The sequence below is a fragment of the Mustela putorius genome, unplaced genomic scaffold (genome assembly GCF_011764305.1).
Source record: "Mustela putorius furo isolate JIRA1106 unplaced genomic scaffold, ASM1176430v1.1 tig00000083_pilon_pilon_pilon, whole genome shotgun sequence".
NCBI classification, from domain to species: Eukaryota; Metazoa; Chordata; class Mammalia; order Carnivora; family Mustelidae; genus Mustela; species Mustela putorius.
Genome location: NW_025421273.1, coordinates 35,946,305 through 35,956,798, shown reverse-complemented (window position 1 = coordinate 35,956,798; position 10,494 = coordinate 35,946,305).

Genomic DNA, 10,494 nt, shown 5'->3' with positions numbered 1-10,494 from the left:
GAAACTCTCCTTTGCAGATTATTTATTGTATTTGCAGTATGAGACAGTAGTTACCACGTATCTCTTTCTGGAAAAACATTTTGAGGGTAATAATTGTGTCTTGTTTTGTTTTTGTTTTTTTTTCTCCAAACATGTATCAGAGATATGTTATTCTTTTAGGTATTATCCTATTACTTGTAGGTAGAGGAAATCTTTCAAATGTGATCTCCTCACTGCCTACTCTTATGACATAGAAGCAGAGATCAAAAGTCAGAAAAATTTCAAGAAGGAGACCACTGGTTGGTTTTATATAGAATAAGGATTTATCTCTGCTTCTGCCCCAGCTATCTCCAAACTAATGAAATTATCTCCAAACATAAATTCATTAAGAGGTGTACGAAAAGAGTAGTTTCAAAAAGAATAGAACTATGTGGTCTTTTTACAGGCTTGTAAGCAGTGTTAGCATTCTCCCCACCCCCCAATTAACTTGCTAAGATTTCGAATTATTTCAGGGATAACATTGTTTATTAGAATCTATTAATGGATTTTCTATATCAGATAGTCACATCTATATGACTTTTCAATACAGTGTGTACATAGCTAAAGTGATCAAAAATAAACAAAATATTCTGACTATGGAACACTTGGGTGGCATAGTTGGTTAGACCTTTGACTCTTGATTTTGGCTGGAGTTGTAGTCTGGGGGTCATGAGATGTATTGGGATGTGTCTGCTTAGAATTCTCTCTCTCTCTCTCTCTCTCCATAGATCCCCCTCTCCCCACCTCTCTCTCTCTCTCTCTGTCTCTCAAATGAATAAGTCTTTAAATATATATATATATATCCTTCTGACTTTAAATTCCATTGTTTGTTGCCCTGACAGTATGGGCTGTTGACCTTTGATTTAATATGTATTTACTGCACATGGATTCCTTTTATCACTTAAAAACTCTTAGTTTCCTCATCAAATAAGAAAACATAGCAATATGTGAAAGAAAATACCATTTCTTTTCATCATAACTCTCTTGGTATTTCCATTGACTCAATGGAATACAGGAAGAAGAAAATGTCTTTTTAAACAGATATTAAATGGTTCTGAATATCCTTGGCTTTTTGTGTTTAATGTCATTTAAATTGCTGGACCAAGCACTCTCTATTGAATTTATTATCTTAGTAAAAAAATTTTAAAAAAATAAAAATATCATGAAAATGTTGTCTGTGCAAAAATATCGGCAGTACAGAAAAATTTTTAAGTTCAAGCATCATTGATAATAATTATTTCCTTTTTTTTTTTTTTTTTTTTTTTTTTAATTTTTTATTTTTGATAAACATATATTTTTATTTCCTTTTTTTTTAAAGATTTTATTTATTTATTTGACAGACAGAGTTCATAAGTAGGCAGAGAAGCAGGCAGAGAGAGAGGGAAGCAGGCCCCCTGCTGAGCAGAGAGCCTGATGCGGGGCTTGATCCCAGAATCCTGGGATCATGACCTGAGCCAAAGGCAGAGGCTTTAACCTACTGCGCCACCCAGGCGCCTCAATAATTATTTCCTTTTGGTCTCAATCTCAATGGTGGGATGTAATTTTCTCTTAAAATAAAGTATATTTCCAAAACTATATGTAGAACAATGTAATATAGATCATTGTGGAGTCTAAATTTTCACACAAACTCACAATCTCTCAAACATTTTGCTTTTTGATAATTCCTAAAATTGACTAGAACATTCAAGACTAAGTTAAAAGTATGTACTACTGAAAAGTGTGTTTCTTTTTCACCTACTTCAGCAAGGGAAGGAGAAGGGAAGGAATGAGGGAAAGGAACCGAGGGAGGGGAGAGGGAAGAAGGGAAGGGAGAGCGAGAGAGGCAAAAGGAGGAAAAAAAGAAGAAAGGAGGGAGAGAGATGTGACTCGAAGAAAGGAGGGAAGCAACAAGGCAGTGAAGAAAGAAGGGGGAGAGCGCTCAAGGGTGAGTTGGGAAATCCAGGGAAAAAGAAGACAGTGGGAAGTTCCTTTCAAAGAATTATTTTTTAAATGTATGCATATAAAATGGATTCTGGTTCAGAACATGAAGAGCCTTCTGCATTCTTTTGCTCTTAAATGGCTCACTGGATTAGGAAAAAGTCGTCTTTATGTCTACACACAAAAATTCTACATTATTGTGTACCACGTACGATACCACAAAATACGTGTTTCTTAACAGTCGAAACTCTGGCCTGGAGTTGGTCAGATAAAAGAGCAAATGAACCTTTAGAGCAGTGGCTTTCAACCAAGCACAATTTTGACCACCCGTTTCAAAAAAAAAAAAAAAAAAAAAAAACTGGGGGTGAGGACATTTTGCATTGTCTGGAGACATTTTTTATTGAATGACTGAGGAGGAGGTGCCCTTGGTGTCTAATGAGTGGAAGCCAGGGATGGTCCTAAATACCGTACAATGCCCAGGGAAGCCTCTCACAACACAAAGCCAAAGTATTAATCATGCCACTGTTGAGAAATTGTGCTTAGAAAGAAAACTTTGCCTGGTCCTCACGGTGCATGCTCAGTTAAGGAACATGCTCTGCATAAGACACGGTTACTGGAGCAGCTTTGGAAGTTCTCGCTGGGAGATAATGGAGGACAGCGATTAAGCACACAGACGTGTGGGCCTTGAAGTCATTCATATATGGTTTGGGAGTCCTAGATCTTTTCGTTCATAGCCAAATAATTTAACTTGACTGAGACTCAGTCTCCACATCTGAAAATGGAGGAAAAGCTACTTTTTCTATTTGCTTAGATATAATTACAGGATGGTATTATACTCAGAGCCTGGAACTTAAATAGTTGATCCATTACCATGGCTTGTATCATCATTGTTACTGTTTTCATTCTGAAAGCATACAATTAAACCCACATTAAGAAATTTCTAGGCTTTCCACCAGTTCCCTCCTGTCCTCCAAGTTAACTAAAACACACATCACTCACATTTCAGCTTATCAAAAGGAAATCTAAGCAAATTTATTTTTCATCACAAGCATGAGGATCTGCCATGAGCTCACTCCTTTCTAGTTCTTCTCATTTTTATAGACTCTCTTTTCTACTGTTTCAATAATACATGCTCTTCTTCATTATAAACTTCTTAGTCATTGCCTAGGTTCAAAAAAATATCATTGCTAAGCATCCAGGTGGCTATTTAACTCAAACAATTAATAACACTTAATGCCATCTTATATACGTAGACATTGAGGTGTAGAAAAACAGTAAAAAGAGCAGACAGAGGGTTGTGCATATGTTTGTGGCCTACTAATTGATTGTTACATATAAAACTCAGAACATATAATTCAGTTATGATTTTAAGGACAGATACTATGATCCCCCCCCCCTTTTGGGGGCTCTTTGCATTACTGCAAATAACAGTACCTTTTCCAGAACAATGAATAAGGATAACTATTAATTGACAATCAGTCACTCGAAATTAGTGCATTAGTGAATGCTGAAACTGTTGAAATATGCTGAATGATTTAGCAAAAATGTGCTCAGTTACTTCCAAGAATATTATCCCATAATGACATGTAATGTCACTCATGAAAACCTTTTAATATTGGAACATAATTTTTCCTATAAAAGAGAGACCTCAAAAACAAAGACAAGACATTAAGGTGTATTACAAATCTTGGAAATCTAGGATTTCATCATTCTTGGGACTCTTAAGTGGCACAATTCTCTCATCATTTGTGTAAAGGAGATCTGGGGAAGCTGAAGAAAGACCTTTACATTCTCTCTTCCATCTTCAACTCTATCCCCGTCTCTGTCTCTATGTAGCAAGATCCATGGGAGGGGGACATAAATAAATGGAAGAAGTAAAGACTCCAGCAACGAGGTGGAAAAAAAATCCTCATGGGTTTTTATTTATTTATTTATTTTTAAAAAATTCCTCTGGGTTCAAGAAATAAAATGGGCAAATGTCTCTCATCCATCAATCAGTTCGTTCTTTTGCTCTGTGGAAGAATCAGATGTGGGACAAGAAACCAAGAATATTTTAGGGAAGCTCTCTTCTGTAGGAAATGATGAAGGAAGAAATGTTGTTTATCTCTCAAATTAGAGTTTCAAGAAACTGAGGGATGATTTTGAGCTGGATAGTCGGAGAAAGTGACAGGGAATCTAAGCTTGATCTACACATTGTACCATGCACAGTATTTGGGGAAGCACACCTTTAGAGATTGGGGGAAATCACCTAGAGACTGAACTATATAAGGCAAGCTCTGGAATATTGAATACACCTGGCTGTGGCACAAAGTAGCCTTGAGGAGTCTGGGACAGATACTACCAAAAAGGTGGAAAGATAAAGTGGTATGAATAGAACACCGAGAGCACGCATCTGTTTTCTGTTTTCAAGTATTTGGTTTTCTCTTCAATGTCATTAAACACATAGTGCAGGCATTAGGATTAAAATGTTCAGTAAAAGACAGGTGATAGGAAAACTCTTATAGGGCTTTTTTAAAACAATGCTGGTGCTCTAGGATGCAGACATTATGGAATAACCTTTAGGGCATCAATATCAGAATTGATAAATCTAAACCATTTTCTGCCCTTGGGTCTCCTCTGAATTGGAGAGAGGGTTAAATTGGCTCCCAAATGAGTCACCTATCTAACCCATGGCCACAAGAAACTGGAGAACCTTAACTGCAAGCAACTGCCAAAGAAAACAGGTGATTTAAAAAAAAAAATAAGATAGAAAGATCCTTGATTGATGAGAAGAGCAGATGTCTACCATAGTTGATATATCAAAATAATGTGAAAGAAAGATTAAATCATATACAGTGTGGGTGTAAAAGATGGAACTGAAGTAGGGCACTTGCAAAACTGCTGTAACGTGGGGTGGAGGGACTCTTGTCTCTCCCCATGGTGCTGCGGGAATACTGAACACACAGGTACAATCTCTGATTTCTGTTTTCCTACCTTTAGCTGTTAGCGTAGCTATTTCCTATGCTTGGAATATTTATTTTCTTCTTATTGCCTGTTTAACTACTCTTACTATTTCCATGTTAACCTTTATAATCCTTCTTTATCAACATCCTCACGTGCCTCAGCCAGACCATTTTTGTTTTTTTTTCTCTTTATGTTCTAAGAACCGTATGCATTTTTTTGCTGTGGTATTCATAGTTGCATTTAGTATTACCGGTGTTCCCAGTAACATCTTTCTTGGATGCATGGAGCATATCTTATTCAACTCTGTATCTTCAGTATCAAGCATACTGGCAAATATTTCTTTATATATATAAATATATATATATATGTGTGTGTGTGTGTGTGTAATATATATATATATATATATATATATATATTTTAAACAAGCAATACAAATACAAATGCCATTTCCAAATTGCTTCTGGCAATTTGGTTCCAATCCACTATCCTGAGTCATTTTTTAATATTTGTAACACAGGTTGAATCTAAACCTCAGTATATCCTTCTGTTTATAGCTCTTCCTGTCCTTCTCTAAGGGTTAAAATATAAATTGGTGCCTTCATCTCCCATGAAACCCCAAAGCGATATATGATTCTTTGTCAGCGTTGGATCTGATTACAATAGACTGAAGATTATTTTTCCACCTGTGACTCTGCCATTATAATCATCTGACTTACATTTATAGTCAAGTGGGAGTGTTTCTCTGATGACTTAGAGCCTTTAAACCTGAGGATAACAAAATGCTGTCTGTGAAGTACATATAAATCCTAAGCAGAGAGAAAAATCAAATCATCTGTTATACTATTTGTTTTCATTTAATAAAAGATGGAAAAAAAAAACAGAAAAATGAACCTGGAGTATGCCAGACAATTTAAGGAAATACATCAACAGGCAGTATACTAAACATCTCTCTATGCATCCCAGGAATTGACATAACAGGAGCATAGCTTAAGTATTATCAGAAAACAAAACAAAACAAAACAAAAAAAAACGGCTCACTGAAGGAGAAGTTTCTTTGGATAAGAGCTGTATTATGCAACTTGTTCACCTTCTTTGCAATAACACTATAGCCTTGAAGCAAGTTTTTCCATACAGTAGCATTCTCAACTGCCCTTTTAAACTTCTCAAACCATGTATGGGATGATAGTACCTGTCCATTATGGCTGAGAATTTATCTTTTCTTTTCTTCATTTGTGTTCCCAGATTATTTTAGTCAATGAGAGTGTTCATTGTTTCTTATACTAGACATAGATTTTTATAGTAGCTTTTTCAGTAGTTTCATTTCCAGAGGTTTAGCCAAATCAACTACCCCTGACAACTATGCAGTCAAATTTACCAATCTTCCCAGTTGGAAGCTTCAGACAGTCATATTGGAGAAACCATATTGAAATAATCTCATCTATATACTGAAATATCCATCCATGGTTTCTATGTTGATTAAATACTAGATAATAAGTTCACTGTTGTCCATCTTTTTTCTGCATGGTTATGTATTACTTTTTTCACAATATAAATTTCACATTTAATTTACAGGCTTAGCAGAGTTCATATTTAGGCTTTACATGAAGACAATTTCCTTTGCACTGGTTTGGTAACATCAAACGCTGAAGTTAGGTAGCATATATTTACTTTACTGGGGTAGGAAAAAGCTAATGTCAAATGTCACAGTGGAATGATAATCTAACTTTTTTTTTTTTTTAAATACAACTTTCTTTGGAAGGAGATAAATTTAAATATTTTATTTATTTATTTGAGAGGAAAGAGAGAGAGAACGAGTGGGGGAAGAGGCAAAGGGAGAGGGAGAAGCAGGCTCCCTGATGAGAAGAGGGCCCAGCGCAGGGCTCCATCCCAGGACCCTGAGATCATAACATGAGCCAAAATCCAATCAGCCACTTAACCAACTCAGCCACCCAGGTGGCCTGCATCCAGTCTTTTGAAGTTAAATTGTTTCTTTCATTACTCTTAAATGTATTCACTCAATGGCCCATAATTTTAGAATGCTTCAAAGTGTTCACTTTTTATATAGTTAATGTAAGACCTGGTCAAGTGTACAATTTGGAAAATGTAAAAGAGAACAAAAAAGTCACCCCATCTCAAGAATCCCATTACATTAGTCACAGTATTTCTTCTTTTTGTTTTGAGTAGATTAGACTCTAAATATGAGACTTTATGCTACTTTTTACTGAGCAAAATATAATGAGCTCTTATCTGTGACTTTTTTTTTTAAGATTTTTTATTTATTTATCAGAGAGAGAGGGGGAGAGAGCAAGCACAGGCAGACAGAATGGCAGGCAGAGGCAGAGGGAGAAGCAGGCTCCCTGCCGAGCAAGGAGCCCGATGTGGGACTCGATCCCAGGACGCTGGGATCATGACCTGAGCCGAAGGCAGCTGCTTAACCAACTGAGCCACCCAGGCGTCCCTTATCTGTGACATTTAAGTGGAAGTTTATAGCTTTTGATCCAAAGGAAAAAGGCAAATCTCCTACCTTTAAGCCAAACTGGAACTTCCAAAGTAAGACACGCTTTTTTTTTTTTTTTTAAATAAACATATAATGTATTTTTATCCCCAGGGGTACAGGTCTGTGCATCGCCAGGCTTACACACTTCACAGCACTCACCATAGCACATACCCTCCCCAATGTCATAACTCCACCCCCCTCTCCCAAACCTCCTCCCCCCAGCAACCCTCAGTTTGTTTTGTGAGATTAAGAGACTTATGGTTTGTCTCCCTCCAAATCCCATCTTGTTTCATTCATTCTTCTCCTACCCCCTTAAGCCCCCATGTTGCATCTCCACTTCCTCATATCAGGGAGATCATATGATAGTTGGTAAGACACACTTTTGAATTTTTTATGAAGAGTACCATGATGATGATTCTCGCATTAAGATTATGAGCTCTTTCAAGATGTCTGAGGACTTTGTGCATATCTACCTGCATCTCTTAAAAAGTCTATCTTATCTCCAGGGATGGTTAATGGGCATGAATGACCCTGATAACTAGGGTAACCATATAATCTAACATTTGAGGGTGATTATTAGTGACTTTATTGGGCAAAGACATGAACCAGTACTGTCCTGGTTGAACAGGGACATACTTAACTAAGGTATAAGAAGAGGAATTTTAGTGATGGATTCTCCAATATTATCAATTGAAGAAGTGTTTCCTATATAGTAGGGTCAGCAAACTACAATTTGTATGCAGCCCACTGCTATGCTTTTGTTTATCTCCTCAGTTAAGAATAGTACTTATGAGGGTGCTCAGGTGGCTCAGTGGGTTAAAGCCTTTGACTTGGGTTGTGGTACCAGAGTCCTGGGATCGAGCCCTGCATCAGGCTCTCTTCTTGGCGGGGAGCCTGCTTCCCCCACCCCTCTCTCTGCCTGCCTCTCTGCTTGCTTGTGATCTCTGTCAAATAAATAAATAAAATCTTTTAAAAACATTTTAAAAATAGTATTTATGCATTTTAATGATTGGAAAAAAAAATCTAGAAACTTGTTTTCGTTCTCAGCATATAAACCCCTACACAATATCTTTGATTTTACTTCTTGAATCGTAAAGTCTAAAATACTTGCCATCTGGCCCTATAGAGAAAAAGTTTGCCAACCTTTGTATATGTTTATATCTTCTACTCTAATCATTCATATTGTTCAATACTTTGCTTTTCACCCAAATCTCTGAATTGGTGTTTCTCACAACGGAGTAAGATATAGACCCCTATAAAGAAAAGGAAAGAAACGGTCCCTTTGGACTCCAGAAAAATGTATTTGTCCCCACAATATGTGGATAAATACTGACTTACAAAGTAAACATTTTATTCTGTTAAATTCAGCTTCAGTTGAGAATTATCACTGAAAACTATGCTGAAAGATTACTTTGAACCTCATTTAGTAAAACTCAATTCTTTAAAAAATATCATAGAATATCTCGATCTCTAAAACTCTACAGTCTCTCAGTGAATCATAAACACTAAAGAAATACTAATCAAGTATATTCTAGCAAAACTGTAGGGTCTGGAAAACATTCAAATAATTATTTGTCTCTGAAAGGCAGGTATTAAGGGACACCTGGGGGGCTCAGTCAGTTTAGTCTCTGCCTTCACCTCAGGTCGTGGTCCCAGGGTCCCAGTATTGAGTTCAGGCATTGGGCTCCTTGCTCAGCGGGGAGCTTGCTTCTCTTTCTTCCTGCTGTTTCCCCTGCTTGAGCTCGCTCTCTCTCTCTGACAAACACATAAATAAAATCTTTCAATAAAAGAAAAGAAAAGAAAGGAAAAAGCAGTGTTAAAACTAATTAAGTGACCTGGCCATCTTTTTACTTTACTTCTTTATGTTTTTCTACTTATTTTTTTTTTTTGCACTCCCTTCCTCTCCATAAAGGTATTATAAGATGGTTTAAATACACAGTCAAATTTTTATAGCAATCCATAAAACTGCAATAAAAATGTTCTGTGTAACACTCTATAAAACACACTTAGAAAAAAATCCTGACATTATCCACTCAAGTTACTACTAATTTTACTAAGTCTGGGATATTGTAATGTACTTTCAATTAAATTATCAAAATAAAACACCTTGTTTTTATCTCTTTCTTCAGATTGCTTATACACGTGTTTCTTTAGTGAACTCTCTCTTTTTTTTTTAATTAGGCACATTGATTAACATTTTTATTTTTTAAAACCCATATTAATCTCTATGATTATATCTGACATTTATCCATTGACCTCATGCATCTTTCTTATGACCTTTCTGGAAATGGATTACCTGAATCATAACTTTTAGTGGAAAACAATAAAACTGAGCATCATGAATAAACTATGATTTTTGTTTACTATCACCTGAGAGTGTTGGGGCAAATTTTACATTTATAAACGATTAAGCATCTTCTACATCTTCCCAGAGCAGTTAAAATAAATAGGCAAAATTATATCTGTGTGGTTCGCACATAATAAATTCAACCAATTAATAAAATTTGCATTTAACAGTAGCACAACAGGAAAAAATAAAGTTAGTGTTGAAAGAGAATATAAATGTTTAGTATTCCACATTTTACATTCATATCCTTTCCTCACTCCCTGCAGCTTGGAAAATTTATATTACCTTTGTTAATCACCTTCCTCCATGCAGTTTATAAACAAGTATTAGAGTAGGAATAAGGTTAAGAGAAAATAAACAAATGTAAGTTCAGTCCCTACTCACCCTGCCTTCTAAGAACTCAAGTAGTGCTATTGTAAATTTCCATGAAAATAAAGCTGATTGGATTGCAAATCCTCTAGTCCTTGGTTAGCTACCTAACATTCAACCACCTCCAGGGAAAATTAGGTTTAATTTGGAAAAGGGAAGAACACAGAGCAAATAAAAGATGGCGAAGAGCATTGAAGTGTGGACACAGAAATAAAGATAAATATAAAAACAGAAAAAGGACGAGACAAAAACATCAATAAATGAATTCCTTTGTGAAATCAACCTGTTGAAACCAAAGTAAATTTGAGAGTTCTATAATTATCTGATCAATTTTGATAGTGCTATCAGTTGTGATCATTCAAATCCTCACACCTAGACTGTTTATCCAGCCAATGTCCATCAA